Below are 19,080 nucleotides of genomic sequence, written 5' to 3'. Positions count from 1 at the left end.
TTTGTGACTCTTGATGAAAAACGAAAAGAACTGGTCAAAAGAGTTGCCTTCCTAAAAGGCTCTCCACCTAAGACCCCAAATCTGGTCTCTGAATGTCGGAACTCATCTGACAATTCTGATGATGTCATCTTGATAAATAAGCCCACTCCAACTTTGCCCAATTCAGCACATTCAAATGCAATTAATCAAACTGGCTGTCTGAATCATGAAACTGAAACTTTATGTGAAAACCTTAATGACAAAGTGCTAAGATTCACAATGATAGACAGACTCTGCTCTGATCCCTTTCCAAATAGAAACACCTTGCTGAAAATATTCCAACCGATCCCTCAATTAAGACATATCAACCATGCTGATATTACACGGGTAAGCTACCCAATTCCAGCTCATCAGGATATTGTTGTTGTAACTATTCCCTCCTGCACAATTAAAAACTATGTGTTGCAACAAAGATATCTTCTCTTTGAAAAAGGTCTTTTAACAGAAGTTACCCTCCCAAAGCCTCCTAATCTAATTCCTATCCAAGACAATCAGGCGCTAAAACAAGAAACAAATCAAAATATCGGAGCACAGCACTCTTGTAATTGCAAAGGCTCTGCCGGCCCTCCTCCTCAAGAACTGCAATCGAAATGGAGCTGGATAGCCCTTCCAATTCAAAAGGATCCTAAAAACCATTTGCAATCCTCTCCAGAACAACATGTCTGTACTCTACGTTCATGAAATACTCGTGGCTTTGCACATCTTATCTCTTCTAAACCTTTAATATTAAATAAATATGATCTCGTCGCATTGCAGAAAACATGGATGATGACTTCTGCCATCTGGCATGACCATCAAGTATCGATAGTATCAGCCTCTAAAGCCTCGAATGGCAGACCTGCTACAGTCCTCTTGCTAGCTGCAAGGCATGACTCATCTTTGACTATTGATCCATGGCCAAGTCCTGACTCAGGAATACAACCTGTGATTAGCTGCACTAAAAATGCAAATCATCCATTCTTCTCGGCGACTATGATCATTAATATTTTTTGGAACCCGGCTTCTCCTACTGCAAAGGACTTTATTGATAAGATCGAAATCATTCTAGAGCAAACTTTATCAGACTCCAACATTGTTAACAGCATAATCTTAGGAGACTATAACATGAGGTTATATCAGGGCTCTATTTCTCCCACTAACACTAGAGCTGATAAATGGTTAACTTTAATGAAAACAAGACAATTCTCAATGCTTAATGGAACCTTTCTCAATGACATTCCTCCCAAACCAACTTGGTCGAGAGGCCTTTCTTCCTCAAACTTGGATTATGTTTTCATATCTGGCATATCTAATAGGTTCATTGAGGCATTTCAAGTCATTCCTACATCTAAAAGTGACCACAACTTGTTAGAAATGCAATGTCTGACCCATCTAGTTGAACCTTTATTATACTATAAAGCTAACCTCGATCTAAACGGTCCAGGTAATCGCCTCAAATGGATATCACGTCACGTAGCTATTCTACAACATAAGATGAACGTTAAACAAACAGGAGAACAGATGGTTTTATCCAAATAATAGCACAGACAAATTTGGCCCACGCAAAAACTACTTTTTTTTGTAAACACTGCTGGAATGTCGAAGTACATACTCTAAAATTGGAACTTCGCAAAGCTCTAAGACTCCTACACCCTAAGTCAAATGACAGTGATAAGAGACATCTAAAAAACAAATATAGGAATAGAATCAAGCAAGTCTTTGCGGCACAAAAACAAAACGATGCAGAATTAATGATTAGAGCATTACTCACTCAATCAACTTGCGAAATATGGAAAATATTAAACTATGTCCCTTCGAACGCCTATAAGTCTACACAGTTGAATTGTATTAATGAACATTCATGGACAATTCACTTCCAAAATCTATTGGAACCTGAAAAAACCATCTTCAACCTAAATACTGATTCTATAGACCTATCTGAACTTAAATTTGATTCCTTGGACATTTTATTGATAATTTAAAGACTTAACAGCTCTAGAGCACCCGGACCAGATATGCTAACAAATGCCATCATAAAAAAGAACCCTGAGGCCTGGGCCAAAGTCCTATTTTTAATATTTTCTCAAGTAATTAAATCTAAGAAAATCTCGCCGTCATGGCAAAAGACTATTATTATTCCTTTATTTAAAAAGGATGATCGCCTAAATCCTGCAACTATCACCCCATTGCGCTTTTAGGTGTGCCTGGAAACATTTTTGCAAGGCTTATTTTACGTGATTTTATGAGATGGCTAACAGATATCCAACAATCAGGATTTGTTCCCGGGATTGGCACTACTCTAAATTTCTTTATGATTTCAGCTATTAAAACCCAAGCCATACTTAAGATCAAATGTGGTTTGAAATATTGAATGCATCTAAAATGTCATTGATTATTGCTATATTGTTAAATTTATTGTATGCCTGAACCTAAACATTTAAAAATAAATCTGAGTGTGTTGTTTTACCAATTGTTAATCAAATCAAATTGCTGCTATTGGAGTCCGACTATATCTGTTTGAACGTAATTAAATATCTTTTTATCCTTTTTTATCACTGTACTGTATGTTTTTAGCTGTGTAATTCATTGACAGATTGTATGATACGTCATTATTGAAAAAGTTGATTATATCAACTAAAACAATTTTATGAATAAAAACAAAGAAAAATAGCTATGGTCATAATCGTAGGGTTGTCCTGCCTGTCAACAGTTTGTAAATGCCTCTGTGAACGTGCTATCAGTTCCTGCTCAAATTTTCTCAAACTGTTCGACTAATGTATTGTCAGGTTATGGAGGGCACAATTTGCTATGCTATTCCAGAATGTGAGGTGTGCAATTTGCACAATCAGGCCTCACCCTCCCCCCGCCACCTCATATTCAATATCCGCTTCAATTTTCTATTAAAAGCAGTCACTGTACTATCTTTTTGAAGAGACTTGTGCTCCCTGGACATCCTTTAGACTCCTTAGGGGGGACAACCTCACAGTTTGAAAACCACTGCTGTAGAGAGAGAGTCATCCTTTAACCACCTTCTTAAGCAAAATGGTTTGCATTGCACATTTACTTAAATGCCCTCTTACCCGTCACTCTGCCATGCACGGCCTGGTATTTTTATTTTATTTATTTATTTATTTTAGTTTTTGAGTAAGGCGCTACATGCCCTAAGGCCTCAGAGCGCAGCAAGTGAGAGGAGAGCAGAACAGCAAAGTAAGTCAACTCAGCAAGATTATAGATCAGTCGACCCTGTCGAAGGGAAGGGTTTTTGCAGCAGGTGGGAGGAAATTCCATTCCTACGGTGCATGGTAGTCAAAGGTGGTTTCACTGAATATTTTCAAACGAAAATATGGTTGAGTTAACTGCACGGTGTTTGATGAGCGCAGATTCCTAATACAGTTTTTGAAGGATAACCTCTGGGACAAGTAAGGCTGCGCACAGTTATTCTGGCATGTGTATACAAGAGAGAGTGACTCGTGTCATATTCTCTGCTTGATAGGAAGCCAGTGCAGTTTCCTCCTGAAGTCTGTGACATGGTATCTTCTAGAGAGCCCACAAACTGCCCTCGCAGTCCCATTCTGGGTGGTCTGGAGGCGATGAAGGTTGCCTTGTGGTGTGCCCAGTAATAGACTGTTGCAGTAGTCTAACCTAGGGTTCACGCGTACTGACGCCAGAAGCGCTTTGTTAGTAATGTATAGGTGGGGCCTAATCTGATGGAGCCGCTTGATGACATGTCCACAAGATATGATATGATATGATATTTGTAACGTGACTATACACAAGTGTTTCAAAGCACGACGAGGCAGGAAGGGGGAACAAAGGGAAGACAGACAACAATCCTACTAGGCCAGGTGTCATTCAGATCGCGCTAGTGCATGGGTAGAGCGGAAGGGGAAAGTGCAGTACAGGGGTGGTAGAATAACAAGATAAATAATAAGGGCCAAGTGGTGGCAAGTGCAGACAAGTGCTGGGAAGGCTGTAGGGATACAGAGACAGTCCCACAGTGCAGGGGTTGCCAGGGAGAAAGTGCAAGGGGAGAGTGGCAGGGCCAAGGCCCGAGATCGGTGAGAGTCGCCAAGTTGCAGATTCGGTGCAATTTCAGTCAGGAAGTAGCAGGGGAGCGGGGGAGAGAAAGCAGAAGCAAAGAGGAAGGTTTTGAGGTGCTTCCGGAACCGGAGATGGTTCTCCTCAAGTTTCAGGGAGGCAGGAAGGCTGTTCCAGAGGGAGGGCCCTGCCGCGGAGAGGGATCTACCCCCAACTCATTGCTTGGAGAAGCGGCTGACCCTGAGGGAGTTGGAGGCGGATGAGCGAAGAACTCGAGAAGGAAGATATCTAGGAAGAGAGAGTTGAAGGTATTTTGGCCCCAGTCCCCAGAAGGCCTTGTGTACAATGCAGAGGGTTATGAACTTAATCCTTGCAGCCACTGGGAGCCAGTGTAGAGATTTCAGGCCTGGAGAGATATGGCCCCTGTGCTTGAGGCCAAGGATAAGTCTCACAGTCCTGTTCTGGATGAGTTGCAGAGGGCAGAGAGTAGAGGCAGGCAGATTTAGATAGAGGCTGTTACAGTAGTCCAGCTTAGAGTGAACTATGGCTCTGAAGACAGTGAGCTTCTGGGGGAAGGAGAGGAAAGGAAGAATACCTCTGAGGAGGTGCAGCTGGTAGTGTGACTTCTTAGAGACATCTGATATGTGAGGAGAGAAGGAGAGTGTGGAGTCGAAGATGACTCTGAGGTTTTTCGCCTTGCAGGTAGGAGCAGGAAGAGGGCCAAGAGAGGCCGGCCAGAGAGCTGCAGGGAAGGAGGGAGTGGGTGTGCTGATGAGTAGAATCTCAGTCTTGCTGGCATTAAGGCAGAGGTCATTGGTGGCACACCACTCCTGGATGGCAGACAGACAGTCAGAGATGAGGGAAGGAGAGGAGGAGTCCGAGGGTAGCCTGTAAATGAGCTGGGTGTAATCCGCATAGCACTGAAAGTTGGGGAAGAGAGCGGCGATGCGGTGGGCAAGGAGTGCCAGATACTGGTTGAACAGCCAGGGAGAGAGGTTAGATCTCTGAGGGACACCACAGGTAGAGAAAAAGATGTCAGAGAGGAAAGACCACAGTTGTACCTGGGAGGGTCGATTGGAGAGGAAAGAGGTCAGCCACGCCAGGGCCTGACCAGTGATACCCAGGTTATCACGGAGACGGTTGAGCAGGATGGCATGGTTGACAGTGTCAAAGGCAGAAGAGAGATCAAGCAAAATGAGAACACAATAAGTGTTGGAGTCAAGGTTGTAGAGCAAGTCTTCATGGATGTTCAGGAGTGCAGTTTCCGTGCTTCTGGAGCTCTGAAGCCAGACTGATGGTCATGAAGACTACCAAATGATGAACGTATTTGTAAAACTTGTTTTTTCATAGACAGTTCTGCATCAAAAAATGCCCTTAGGGTTTTCACAACTTTACTAACAGCTTCAACCACACGGTGCATCCATGGACCCCAGGACCCCAGCATCGGGGCACTTCACCCTGGCATTTCATACACTGGAAAAAAGGAGCAACATGTTCACACCTGGGCAGGGCTCTGTATCGCCAGTCATAATGAAATCCTTCTCTGGGTGCATGGGGATTACACAAAGGTTCCAGTCGTGTGGCATCGGTTGGCATGTGGATGAATGCCAACAAATGAAATGCTGCTAAAACATAGATGCCAATATGTGGCTCAGCCTCTGCTGTGTTAAGGATGGATATTTAGTGTGTGTTATTGCACCACTATACACACCTGATCTCAATGGTGCATCCACACTCTAAGTAGTGGCCGAAGTGTAAAAAAGTGGTGACTATCGTGCACCCCTCGCTGAGCCCATACCCTCCTTCTGCCCCCTAATACAAACCCTATATGTGGGTCCTGCCTTTCCTCTACTCCTCCCCTGAACACTGTGTTCAACAATTGCACTATCAACATTGAAAGTGATAGTGAAAAAATGAGTCGTGAGCGGCCACCATGACTTTCAGTCATCGGCCCCCACAAGTGTGCAGCTTTATACACTATCCCCTTTCCAATCACCCACCATTCGGACCTCTGAAGGAACACGGCCTGGCTATAGCCACCCCACCTGCCACACACTACCTGCACACACAGCCATGCCTGCAGCACTTCCACACGAATTGCTCTTAATTTCAGAAGACAAGCACTGATAGCACCTCGCGGAGTGTACTTCATGATCCAAACAGGCTATGCAATGAAACCCATCCGGTGCCTGCCAGGTAGCTCAGCAAGATATGAGACTGGAGGTGTCAGTACGACCCAGTTTAGGATCCTGAGTAGGTACAAAGGGGGGCAGAAGGGGGTATAAAGGTACTGTTATCTGCCGTCCAGGAAGGTCGGTGTGGGTTACAAAAAGTAAGTAGCTTTCATTTCCTGTCAACTTCGACCTCTAACTCCCAGGATGATAACTCTAAACCCTGCCTTCCCCATGTCCCACCCTCACACCCCACCCACTCAGGATTCCTATTTATCAAGTTTGTAAATGAGACCCCTCGCTTTACATTTACCACCGGCTGAGGGGCAGGGGGGTTACGGGGGGGGTGCACTTCCAGAAAGCTGCTGCCCCCTGATAATTGATATATTTAGCAAACAAATTCTAATTAGCCCTGCAAGTACCCTTAGATAACAAGAAAACGGTCTGCCTGCCGTTAAACACAAAAAAAACACTGCTAGAGGTGCTTACATCATCAGAGGAAAAGCTTGGGACCCCCTGGCAGGCCCCACCCCCCCATTCCTCGCATCTCTCCTCCTTCTTTTGCCTGAATGTACTCCCTGCTTTCATGGGCGGGTACTTTACTGGCATGACAAGTTAGACAAATGTCGCCGCAGTAGATGCCCGGGCTGCATACAATGCTATATCCGCTTCAGATGTCATCATTTAGGGTTTTCAGCTTTTTTCTAAGGTCCGTATTTATTTATGCGCTGTCTCTTCTCTGCTGGTGGCAGCGCATAGTGTATTGTTTTATCTGCTAATTCTGCTGGTTGTCAGAGGATATAGCAGAGCTGTTCTTGCCCAGTGTTACTCGCAAATCCTTTCTTATTCTCCCAAAACGTGCGGAATAAGTGTCTGGGGATGCTTGTGGTCTCGCGCAGAAGGGATGTGAGCAAGCAGTTCGGGATGGACTGCCCCTTTTGGGGTGGGACCAAGCCTGATTTGCATATGGTCTTTCCCCTTCTGTTATGGGTTGGCAGGCTGAAAAACAATGGTCTGGAGGGATGCCCAGAGCAATGCCAGAGGTTAAGATTCATTCTAAACCTTACAGCCATCACCTTTGGTTTTTGCAAAATGTCTTTGTATGGAGGACAGTGGTGGAGGAAGTGTCTTGAATGTTCTACTCGAAATTCACTTTGTTGATAGAGTCTTTGCTGCCTGAGCTTCTTGTTTGAGTGGTGTCGGGCAGTCTCTTTTTCCAGTTTGTGGTCACTCTGCATTTCATGAATATGCCTCTACTTTGGATTTCTTACCAAAAGGAGGTCATCTCCAAGTGTGATGTTTTGTCCCAATGACCTGTGGCATTCTCAATTGTTGTGCCTCCAGTTCTGTTCTCCAGTACCTTGTGTAGGGCTTCTTTTGGGCCTGTTAATTCCTAGGGCAGTTTCTTATCTGTTTTTGGTTTCCTGTGCCATCAAACTGTGCCACGTTGCTGCTGAACGACCACACATCTGTCATGTATTGACCATGCAATTGTTTCAAGGGTTTTGCTGTTTGGTCTTGCAGTGCCTGGTACTTTAGGGCGTTTGGGGTTCCGTTCTTGATATGGTATCAGAATTTTAAGAAACACTTTTGGGTGTTAAGCAACAGGGGGTTTCTCCCTACTTCTGCTCTGCATCCATGGCTGAGGCAGTTTCCATGCACATGAAAAACGTGTCTGTGGAGCTGGAGGTGCAGGATTTCTGTGGGAGGCTTGTCCCATTTGGATACTCCTTTCTGTGTTGGAACACACACCTCACTCCTGTAAAGAAGTAGAGTAGTAATGGTGCTGTCAAAAGCTGTAGAATATGTTTTACAGGTGAATTGAAGTATGATATTTGCTTCTTTTTTTAAAGTTAGCATGTTGTTTTCAATGCAGTTCCTTTTAATGACACATTTACAAAGGTTTAAAGAAACCGGTCACCTTATTGCACCCCCTCTCACCTCCCTAGAAAACATAAATGATAGGGAGCTTTACAGATGTTACAAAGTCAGTTCCAAGAAACTTCCAACATGTCCTCTTCTCAAGCAAGCTCGGCAATATTACAAAGTTAGTTCCAAGAAACTTCCAACATGTCCTCTTCTCAAGCAAGCTCAGCAATATTACAAAGTTAGTTCCAAGAAACTTCCAAAATGTCCTTTTCTCAAGCAAGCTTATCATTATTACAAAGTCAGTTCCAAGAAACCTCCGACATGTTCGCTTCTCAAGCAAGCTTAGAAATATTACAAGGTTAGTTGAAAGAAACTTCCAAAATGTCCTCTTCTCAAGCAAGCTCAGCAATATTACAGTCAGTTCCAAGAAACTTCCAACATGTCCTCTTCTCAAGCAAGCTTAGCAATATTACAAAGTCAGAACCAAGAAACTTACAACATGTCCTCTTCTCAAGCAAGCTTAGCAATCTTACAAAGTTAGTCCCAAGAACCTTCCACAAATTTCCCCATGAATTATTTTGTAGTTTCACTAGCGCCATTTCAATCAAAGACATTATACGCAGTTCTTGTGCCCGCTGGCCCTTTGCCGGAGACCTGTCAGATTTCCACGTATTTTGCATCAATGTCTTTGCAAATATTGCAGCTCTAAACACCCAACTCTTGAGGTGTGGACAGGTCTTCCAGGATAGCCTCTTCCCCTAATACCAGGATCTCAAAACCATAATCCAACCCTGTCCTCAGAACTTCATTTAGTGCGCCCACTGCTTCCATCCAGAAGGTTCTCACCCTACTACACGCCCGTAGCGTGTGTTCTAGCGTTCCTTTCTTATGCCTTCTTTCTGGGGTCCAACATATTCTATTCAACATATTTTCATCTTTCTGACTCTTTACCCCCAATTTAAAGCCATGTGTGGTTTATTTCTGCATATCTGTCATCACTGTGCCACTGGTGCACCAATTGGAACCCATCGTGGACTGTTTGGGACTCATTCATCTCCATGACCCTCCTTGGAGAATACCTATTCATATTTGTGTCTTTTACTTTCCGTGTGTAAGACTTCAGTACTACATTGCTTAATTTCACAAACCACATGTCCTATAATGCACCTTGTGACAGTTCCCATTCCCTGGGTATTCCTATGCAGCACACTTAGGACTACAATATCACTGCAAGCCTTAGAGATCAGTGCTGTATTCACTTTCCCAGGACCAGAGAGGGAGGAGGCCAATTACCTTCAGGTGTGCTGCTCCAGGTGCTTATAATTAGCCCGCTTCAGCACAGGGCAGGTCAGTATTTAAGTAGGAGTACAGGTCTCTTGCACTGCGCCCACTTCCAGCCCTTTGTTGCTTTGATCCTTGGATTTCTGTCATGTTCTGTTGTTTCCAGAACCTGTTCCTATTCCAGAGCCCTGTGGCCCCTGTCTTGCAGCCCTGCTACTCTGCCTTTACTCCCCTGCATTTTGCCCTGCACCTCTGTGCATTCTGTAATGCAGCCCTGCTCCCCTTCTTGCAGTATTATGGTCCCTGCCTGCAACCCTTTGCTCTCTACCACCATTTATCTTGTTCCCTGCCTGCAGTTCCTTGTGCTGTGCCCATTGCCTGCGTTAACTGTCTTTAGCTTCCTTGAGTTTTCAGTCGTTGCCTTGATATCCTTGTTATCCCACTTCAGAGCTACAGTTTCTTTGCTATCAGTCTTCTGCCAGAGCTACAGTTTCTTTGCTATCAGTCTTCTGTCCTGCCCTTGTTATCCCACTTCAGAGCTACAGTTTCCTTGCTATCAGTCTTCTGCCAGAGCTACAGTTTCTTTGCTATCAGTCTTCTGTCCTGCCCTTGTTATCCCACTTCAGAGCTACAGTTTCCTTGCTGTCAGGAACACTTCAGCCGTCCATTTTGAAGTACCAGGAACATTCACGCCGTATTATGTGACGTATGATGAGCAAATAAACCAGGAGAGAGCCGCAGTGGGGCTCTGTCCAATACCTATCAAAAGAACAGCACCTGTTCAAGTACCAACACCTAAGAAGACCTGGACAGTAAGCTACCCATTGAGAAAACCATATCGACAAATAAAACAGAATGAAGAGTCCCTGAAGAAGCTGAACAGATACTGAAGGAAGACGAATGCTGTCGTCACAAGAACCCAGACTGACTCACATATAGAAGATATGATGACCTGCGAATGATGAAAAGAAACGAAACACCATGGACAAGGGACATCATGAACCTAAAGTGAAATAACAATGGCAAAATGTCAGAATCTTTTGCCATGAGCACGATGAAGATATCCAGTTAGTTTACACGTGTAAATATGCATGGAACCGCAAGAAGCAAAAAATCGTGAGGCTTGCTTATGCTTAGTAGTAAAATAGATTTCGGCAAGTGCCACCTATACATATCTACCTCAAAAGGAGTACTTTATCAAAGTATGCTTCCACTATGCACAAGAGCAGAATCAACCAAAGGTTACTAAAGGTCTTAGGATAAGAGCCCCGCAGCAAGCAAAACGAAAACCAAAGAAAGAAAGAAACTCAGACGCATGCAAATCATGCCAGAAGCCAAGGTTGTACCGGCTAAAATAGACCAACAGTGGATACAATTTCTGAAAGAAGAACAGAGTATCCTGTTCAGAAAGGTCAAGATAAGCCACAGAATGCAGATGGCTGGCATAATTAAATCAAATACACAAATTGCATGAAGGAAAAGACAATTTCACGGTGTCTGGATCACATGACCAGCCAAGCGAGTAGGGATGAAACTTTCACACCTACGCGTGGCCTTGTGCCATGCACAGATATCTTAAGTTTTCCAGACCAAGAAGCAGTCTTGTGGCCAACCACAAAGAAATAATTGACACATGGCCACTGAGATGATGATTGATTGTAGCAATAATTGGAGGAAAGAAAGGGGTGCAGACGAGCTCCTTGCACATAGCCGGCTATTCTGCACGCTGCTAAGCTAGTGGAAAAGTATGAGTGGGGTCGTTGCCAACCCATTCACAGTGGACCAAGTAATCTAGGGTCCTATAGCTAGTAGAACCAATGATACGTTGTACTTTTAGTGACGTTTACAGTAGCCATTTTGAAGGTAGGGCTTAGATGCCCCACCTGACAGTGTTTGTCCAATCCCCGCACTCTGTTACCATATACAGCTATAGTACCTATATTAAAGTTACCTTCCTACAACCAGTAGAATTGCATGAAACATTTTAAAGATTACACGTCAGTGATGACGAGTTTTTAGTATAAATGATATGTTTTTTATGAAGTTCGTTGGAGTTGTTGAAGCGAGAAGGAAGATCGAGTGATCGCTGATATTCATGAACTCCCCGTTTTTTGTACTTGTCATTAAATGGACTCCCTTTGCCAAACCATTGAGTTGTCATTATTGATTTGATGCCAGAGTATTAATCTGCATCCCCATCCATCTCACGGGTGCTGCTTCCTCATCTTAAAGTGCTATTGGGCAAACCCCAGCTTTATGGGCCAGTTGGGGTCCTATTGCACACTTGGTAGCAGAGAGAGGATAGTTTATCGACTATCGATTAGTTAAGACACCCATTGACTGTCGACATAAGTAACTGTAGGTCCTCGGCAATATCACAAGTCCTTTGCCATCCAGCTAAGTAGAATGAGAAGCTCCCCATAGATAGTGGTTAGACTAAAGTGTAAAACCTGCAGGGTGAGGTCTGAAGGAACCTGTGTTTCACTCTCAAACCCCTTCCCACTTCTACTAGCAGCCAATCGAGCGAAAAGCAGGAGATGCGGCAACAAAGGCGGTGATCCCGAGGATCCAGAGAGGAAAACATGCGAACGGTGAGTGAAAAAGACTAAATGCTTTTGCAAAACGTTGCATGCCTTAGAACAAGTAAGGGAAGATAACGGAGGGAGGCGGGACAAAAATAAAGTCAGAGGTAGAGTATAATGTGTATATATATAAGGGGAAGGAAATAGTGACTCGAGGGTGACCGAGCAATAGATGAAGGAACCAGGAGGATACCCGAGCATAGAGGATACCAGGAGGATACCTGAGCAGAGAGAGGATACGCCCAGATACCTGCACTTTAATATAGCACTAGAAGGAGCCTGCATTCAAAGTCCTGAAAAAATAGGACGCAGTAGGAAACCAGAATCGATGAAAGAGGCGATCTGAAAGGGATGGGCTTACATTCCATGTCCGAATAATAATAGTGGCCAGGAGATTTGTGTAGCCGGTCGGAGTCTGTCTAGTCTGTCATATCTGTCTTGTGTTTTTTCTTTTTTCTGACGTCATATAATACACTTTTTTTGGAGTAATTAGCACGAAAATTGCACGATTGTTTAGCTAAGATATTGCATAATTTGAAATGATGGTTGTTGTTTGGAAAAGTAACAATAATGTTTGGTGAACAAACGGGATTGGAGCTTGCAACGAATGGTGCTCGCTCATGTTGTTGGGGTTGTTTAAGAAAGGTAAAAGCATAACAAAATGTTATATGAAGAGAAGGTGTAAAGATTTAAGCATGGAAGACGTTACACCGTTAATACACTTGTGCAAACAGTTGCCAAAACATGCACCTAAGCTGAAAAAGTACAGTGCAGAATGGGTTAAAGGAACCGCCCACAAAATGTTTATGCCATGGCCCCAGGGCAGATCGCTATCTAAACGGTCCTGCAACACATGACGACATATTTGCATGCCACATACACGGGTAAAAAGTTGAACAAACGCCTAGCGAGTTTAGAACTTTGAAAGATGTCCCAAGAGGATAAGGAGGAGGAGCCGCCGTTAGATTTGATACTTAACGTATGCACAGAGGGGGTGAGACGCCTTCTGCGCCACCTGCCCCGTCTGAAACAAAAATTGAAGTCAGTAAAGACAATGGATTATACCCGCTGAGGGAACTTAAAGCAGCCACGGGATATAGCAACCCGTCATATGAATCACCTTCACAATGTAGTGACGAAAACCCAGACAAAGATAGAGACAGAGATATCACCTCCAAAGTCCTGAGTGACAAGGAGAGGTGTCAGAAAGAGAAAAGAGACCAGTCACAAGCAAGTACATCTCTAGATACAGAGAGAGAGAGGGCAAGAGATGGAAAGGAGATGAGGATGGAACTGATGGGATAGCATTCACACAGACCAAATGGATGGGAGGTCCGATTCTATTGAAACTCGATGGTAAAGGCACTGAGGATGTGAGACAAAAGGGAGAGCCAGATGATTCAAAAAGGAAGGAGAAGGAAAAGGAAACAGTATTGAGAGATGAAACGATCAGGAAAAAAGATAGATAGAGACGAGAGCAGTTGTATCGTGAGGAGCAAGAAATGAAACGCGATCATAAGCAGAGAACAGCTAACGATCAGAGCAGGCAGGAACAGCAGAGAATAGAAGAAGAAAAACAAACGATAAGGGAGAAGAGAATAAAAAGATGAAGGGATGAGGAAATACGAAGGGCAAATGAATGTAGAGATGCAAAGACACAGGAAGAAGATAGGGTCAGAGAGGAAGCAAGGAAGCGCAGAGAGTTCGATGGCGACATAGAACGTATGTGAAGACAGAGAGCACACGATCTTGAATATCTGGAAAGAGAGGTTAAAAACCTGATCCAGTAGTAGATTGGTAAGACATAGAGAAATTCTTTTCTGAGTACGATTCAGTACCAGGTACGTCTAGGGCAAATATCGAAGATGACTTCGACACCAGAAGCATCAGAGAAATAATCGATAGAATATATGATGAAATGGGGCTAGAACAAGTAGCCCAAAGGAGAGGAGAGGACGAGAGGCTTGAGAGCACTCAGCTGTACGATACTGAGGACGCCTCTTGAAGTAGCAGAAACAGAGAGCTGTCCCTAGATAGGCTGACGCTAAACAGGAATGAGGATGAGAGAAGTTGCACGAATTGGGCATACACAATATCAGATGCTGAAAGAGAGGAATATGAGGAAAAGGAAGAAGAGAGAAGACGCGAAAATCACTTCTCTGGAGGGAAATGGATAAGATGGTCAGATTTTAGCAGGTCTGCACCTAAGGCATCTGAGCAGCCACACAGTCAGACTGACATGAAGGAGTATCTTACGGTCAGAGGGGAGTGTCTCCACCACCCTATGTGAGCCGACTAAGGACACTGCGATGCGGGACTATCACCCTTGCAGTGGATAGAAAAATTATGAGAGATGAAAAGGAGTGCCATGTGTTACAGTTCCCATTGCTCGAAAAAGGAGGAACGAGGCCACAGTATATTCCATGGCCACACATGGATCGAGAAAATCTGAAAAATAAGCTCCCAATGTTGAAATCGGGAGCTGGAAAATGGATACATGAGTTAGAAAAAATGACGGGAGGGAACACGTTAGCTATAGTGGATGTTAAGCGTCTTTTAATTGCCATACTTGGTGATAGAGCTGATGATGTGTGGACACGCGTAGGTTACCCTGGTGTGACTACAGTTAATACCGCGCATGATGGAGAGCCGCTTAACAATTACAGAACCGCGGTATGGAAAGCATTACGATTGCTATACCCGGACACTTCAGACATGGGAGCTATAATGACATGTAAAATGAAGGAGTCAGAGGATCCTTTGCTTTACATTTAGAATTTCCAAGACGCATGGGTGCTAGAGACTCTTGAATCTTGGGGGAAATCTATACCCATATTTTACCATATATTATGCCTAGGGCTGCCAGATTAGGTGCAGAAACAGCACAAGAAATTGGTAGGAATCGAGGCCAAACCGTGGTCTGAAATACAGTTGACCATAGCTCACTATTGCAGATTGCTGCAAAAGAAGAATTGCAAAAAATAGGCTGCACGAAAAGTTGAAGAGGCAACATTAGTGCAGAATAAATTGTCATAATATGGCATTGAAGGAGCAATGATAACTAATACAGACGGATCAAACATACAGCATGTCAATAATCAACAGCAGGATAACCAAGGTAGTAATGGGTTCTACCCAAGAGGGAGAGGCTTTCAAGGAAGAGGATGACAGAATAATCAGGGAGGTTTCCAAGGCAATCAGGGAAGTTTTCAAAACATGTAAAATGGCAATCAGGATATGTCCAATGGGCAAATAATCGGACCACCGCCAATATGTTGGACGTGTGGGATGACAGGGCATCTAGAACGCACAGGCAGAAGCCAAGGCATGATGCCATACGACCAATGAACAAGAGTAGGAATGGTGAACCCACCTGTGTTTTTACAGAAGGGTAGAAATGGAGTTGCACAAAATCACAAGGTGCAGCAGCAGGCGCCGTGAGCACAACAAAGCTTGCAACCTCAGAATATGACACATTTTCCGCAAGGACAGTCTCAACAGTCACCTATGCAACTGTCACAGACAAAAAGTGCAGGACAGGAACTGAATTCTGGAATGAGAAATAACACTGGTGTGGAGGAAGTCCATTCACTCAGCATGGGACACAGTTATATATGGATTAGGACAGCTCACTGGGAAACCTGATGTGTTCTATCCTATCAGTGACACCAAACCCTCATGAGGATCCAAGGGCCGATGTCATTATAGGGAATAAACAATATTCCTTCTTAGTTGACACAGGTGCAACACGCTCGTGTATACGTGAAGGCAAGTTTTCCTTGTCCAGTGATGCCATAAATACTCAGGTCTTCATAGGATCAACAAGTCGTATTCCTTTTACAAATTAACTTCCTGTCTCTATAGGAGAATGTGACATGAATGTGCCGCTGCTATATTCAAGGCAAACCCCAGTAAATATATTGGGACAAGACCTAATGTTGAAGTTAAACATGACAATCTCATTCACGGAGAAGGGCATAGTGTGTTAGACTCCAGGAATGCATTATTTGAACGTATGCGAAATGATTAGAGCATACGCAGGACAAAAAGCTATGAGGGCTGTCCCATTGGAACCAGAAATATTTGCGTATGGAGTGCGTGTCTAAATGGCAAGCTACCAGGCCTTGCAGGCAAAACCATGAGAACCCCCGATGAGTTTCTATTCAGGCCAAGAATACCTATGCATGGAGAAAAGGGACACATATTTCCCTTAACAATATACACAGCCATAGTGCGAGGGAAAATGGCATTGATTGATGGTTGAGATGATGAAGGCAGGCAATGGTGCACAGTAATCGCCATTGAGGAAAGGTACAAATTGACAGATCTCACAGATGACGATCTGTTTGACGAACATATAGATGATGAGAAAACAACAGTTGAGGTAAATCTCATTTTTTGGGTGAGAATGATCAAAAGAGAGGTGCCACAGAGAATGATGCTGGCACAAAACTGTCCTGAGGACATGGCCCAGGTGCCTGTGTTAGTGTGGACCACAGGCCCCTATGACGTAGGCTTACTGAAAGGAGTCAGAGAAGTGAGGATTAAATTGAAACCAGGAGCAATTTTGTCAAGAGCACGACAATATCCCATGTTTAGGGAAGCAGATGAAGGGATTTTCAGGACAATTTCTGCTATGATGGAGCAGGGCATATCAGTGACGTCAGAGACGTCATGCAACACTGTGGTTTATCCGATTAAAAAAACAAAGGGAGGGTCGTGGAGACTAATTCAAGATTTATGCCCGATAAATGATATTGTAGAGGCAGAGTTCCCTCTAGTCCCTAACCCGTCCACAATCCTATGTAATATACCCGTTGAGGCAAAATATTTCACAGTGATTGACTTGAAAAATGCATTTTTTCTCAATCCCATTGCTCGAAGACTCACAAGATTTGACGTCATTTACATTCAGACAGACGCGTCTGAAAAGCACGAAGTTACCCCAGGGGTATTGTGAGTCTCCTTCGATTTTCAACAGAGTCCTGCAGATGGACTTAAGCAATGTTGCATTAGAGAGTGTTGTCTTGCAATATGTGGATGACATCTTAATTTGCAGCACGACAGAGGAAAGGTGCAGACATGATTCTGTTCAGCTATTGACTATATTGGCTGAGAAAGGATATCAAGTTGACAAAGAGAAGTTACAATATTGTCAGCAAGAAGTGCTGTACATAGGCCAGCTGATCTCACATGAGGGGAAAAGGGTTACCCCTAAAACAGATGCAGAGTTTTCTAGGTCTTTGCAATTATGTCAGGGCATGGGTCTTTGACTACAGCTCATATACCAAGCCCTTGTTATGGGCCCTAAAGAAAGCACAGGTGATGAAAGAAAAAATGGAATGGTCAGAGACCATGGAAGAAGGGTTTATTGAACTCAAGAAAGCCATTTGCATGGCATCAGTTTTAGGGATCCGCAATTATGCAGAGGAATTCTAACTGTTTTCACACACGAATGGTAGTGTTAGGATGGCAGTACTCACACAGAGAACCACATTGGGGTACAAGCCCCTGACATATTACAGTGAGAATTTGGACCCAGTGATGAGAGGTCACTTCCCTTGCGGACAACGTTTAGCTGCTGCAGTGTTTGCCATAGAAAAGGCTACAACCATTGTGATGGGATGCTCAATGACTTTGTTTGTCGTGCACGCATTATTTTCAATTCTAGAAAAACCAAAAGGCACATTGACATCTCAGAGAGCTTCTGCTTATGAAGTGATCATATCTAATCCATTGATTAAGATAATTTGATGTAAGATAGTGAACCCAGCTATGTTCATAGCAGACCCATTCACTGACAGGGAGCCAATCCATGACTGTGCGAACTATGAAGAATTCTATGATGAGATTCCCAGAGTGAAAGAAAATGCATTGGCAGAAGGAGAAATTGTCTTTGTTGATGGTTCCTCGAGAATTGATCAAAAGGATGGACAGAGATATACAGGCACCGCTGTGATGAAGAACACAGCAAATGGAGAATTTTGAATACTCATTACTGTTTGATTACCATCCCATTATTCAACGCAAGCTGCAGAATTATTGGCATTGATACTCGCTATTGAGAATCACGCGGAAATGAAAGTGACAGTGTACAGCGACTCCGCCTATGAGACGTCGACAGTGCATGCAGCCCTAGTGTGCTGGAAAAGGAGGGGCTACCTCCGAGCGGACGGCACGCCAGTGTAACACCCAACCTCATTGGACAGACTCATTAAGGCACTACAGCTGCCAGTGGGCATAGCAGTCATGAAATGTGCCACCTACACGAAGGGGACAAATGTTATCTCACGAGGAAATCAAGCAGCAGACACGGAAGCCAAGCGTATGGCGACCAAGGGCGAAACAATAATGAATGTGGAAATAACTGGTGTATATGAAAAAATGATTGTTGCACAAAGTGAACCTGAGGGTTATAGTAACATGTGGCAAACCCAGTTAATGGACCTTCAAGGGGAAGTACCACAGGAGGAAAATAATCTCTGGAAGTTGCAAAGGTGTTCTTTAAACCCCTCCGAAAGCTTGTGGTGACAAGACATCACAGGTAAACCAGTGATGCCTATAGCCCTGTGAAAAATAGCATTGGAACAATTGCATTATCCAGCGCACATGCCAAAAGAGTATCTAGCCGCAATGATCACTGAAGACTGGTTTATACCAAACTTAGCGGAGCATGTTGCATTTATTATGGTGAACTGTTTAATCTGCCAACAGTTCACGGCTGGGCATACACTAAGAGTAATTAGAGGCATCATCCCAAGGCCCAATGGACCTTTTCAGCACTTGCATGCCGATTATGTTGATATGATTCAAGTATGTAACGGGTACAGGTATCTAACTGTTGTGGTGTGTCCATTCTCTAGATGGATAGAAGCAGGTCCTTGTACACACCCGACTCTTCCTGTGTGGCCAAATTGTTGGTGAGAGAGATATTTCCCAGGTGGGGAGTATGTGAGGTCATGAGGTCAGATAATGTTCCTCACTTTGTTAATGCAGTATTTGAACAGATCCGCTTGCTGCTTGGTATAAAGCACAAGTTCTTTTTGGTGTATCACCCGCAAGGTCATGGAATATGTGAGAAGCTCAGCGGCTTGTTAAAGGAAAGGATAGCTAAGTTGAAG

This window comes from Ambystoma mexicanum, chromosome 11 (genome assembly GCF_040938575.1).
Source record: "Ambystoma mexicanum isolate Mex_15411 chromosome 11, UKY_AmexF1_1, whole genome shotgun sequence".
Classification (NCBI taxonomy): Eukaryota; Metazoa; Chordata; class Amphibia; order Caudata; family Ambystomatidae; genus Ambystoma; species Ambystoma mexicanum.
The sequence above is the reverse complement of the archived record's forward strand: the minus strand, read 5'-3'. Positions refer to the sequence as shown.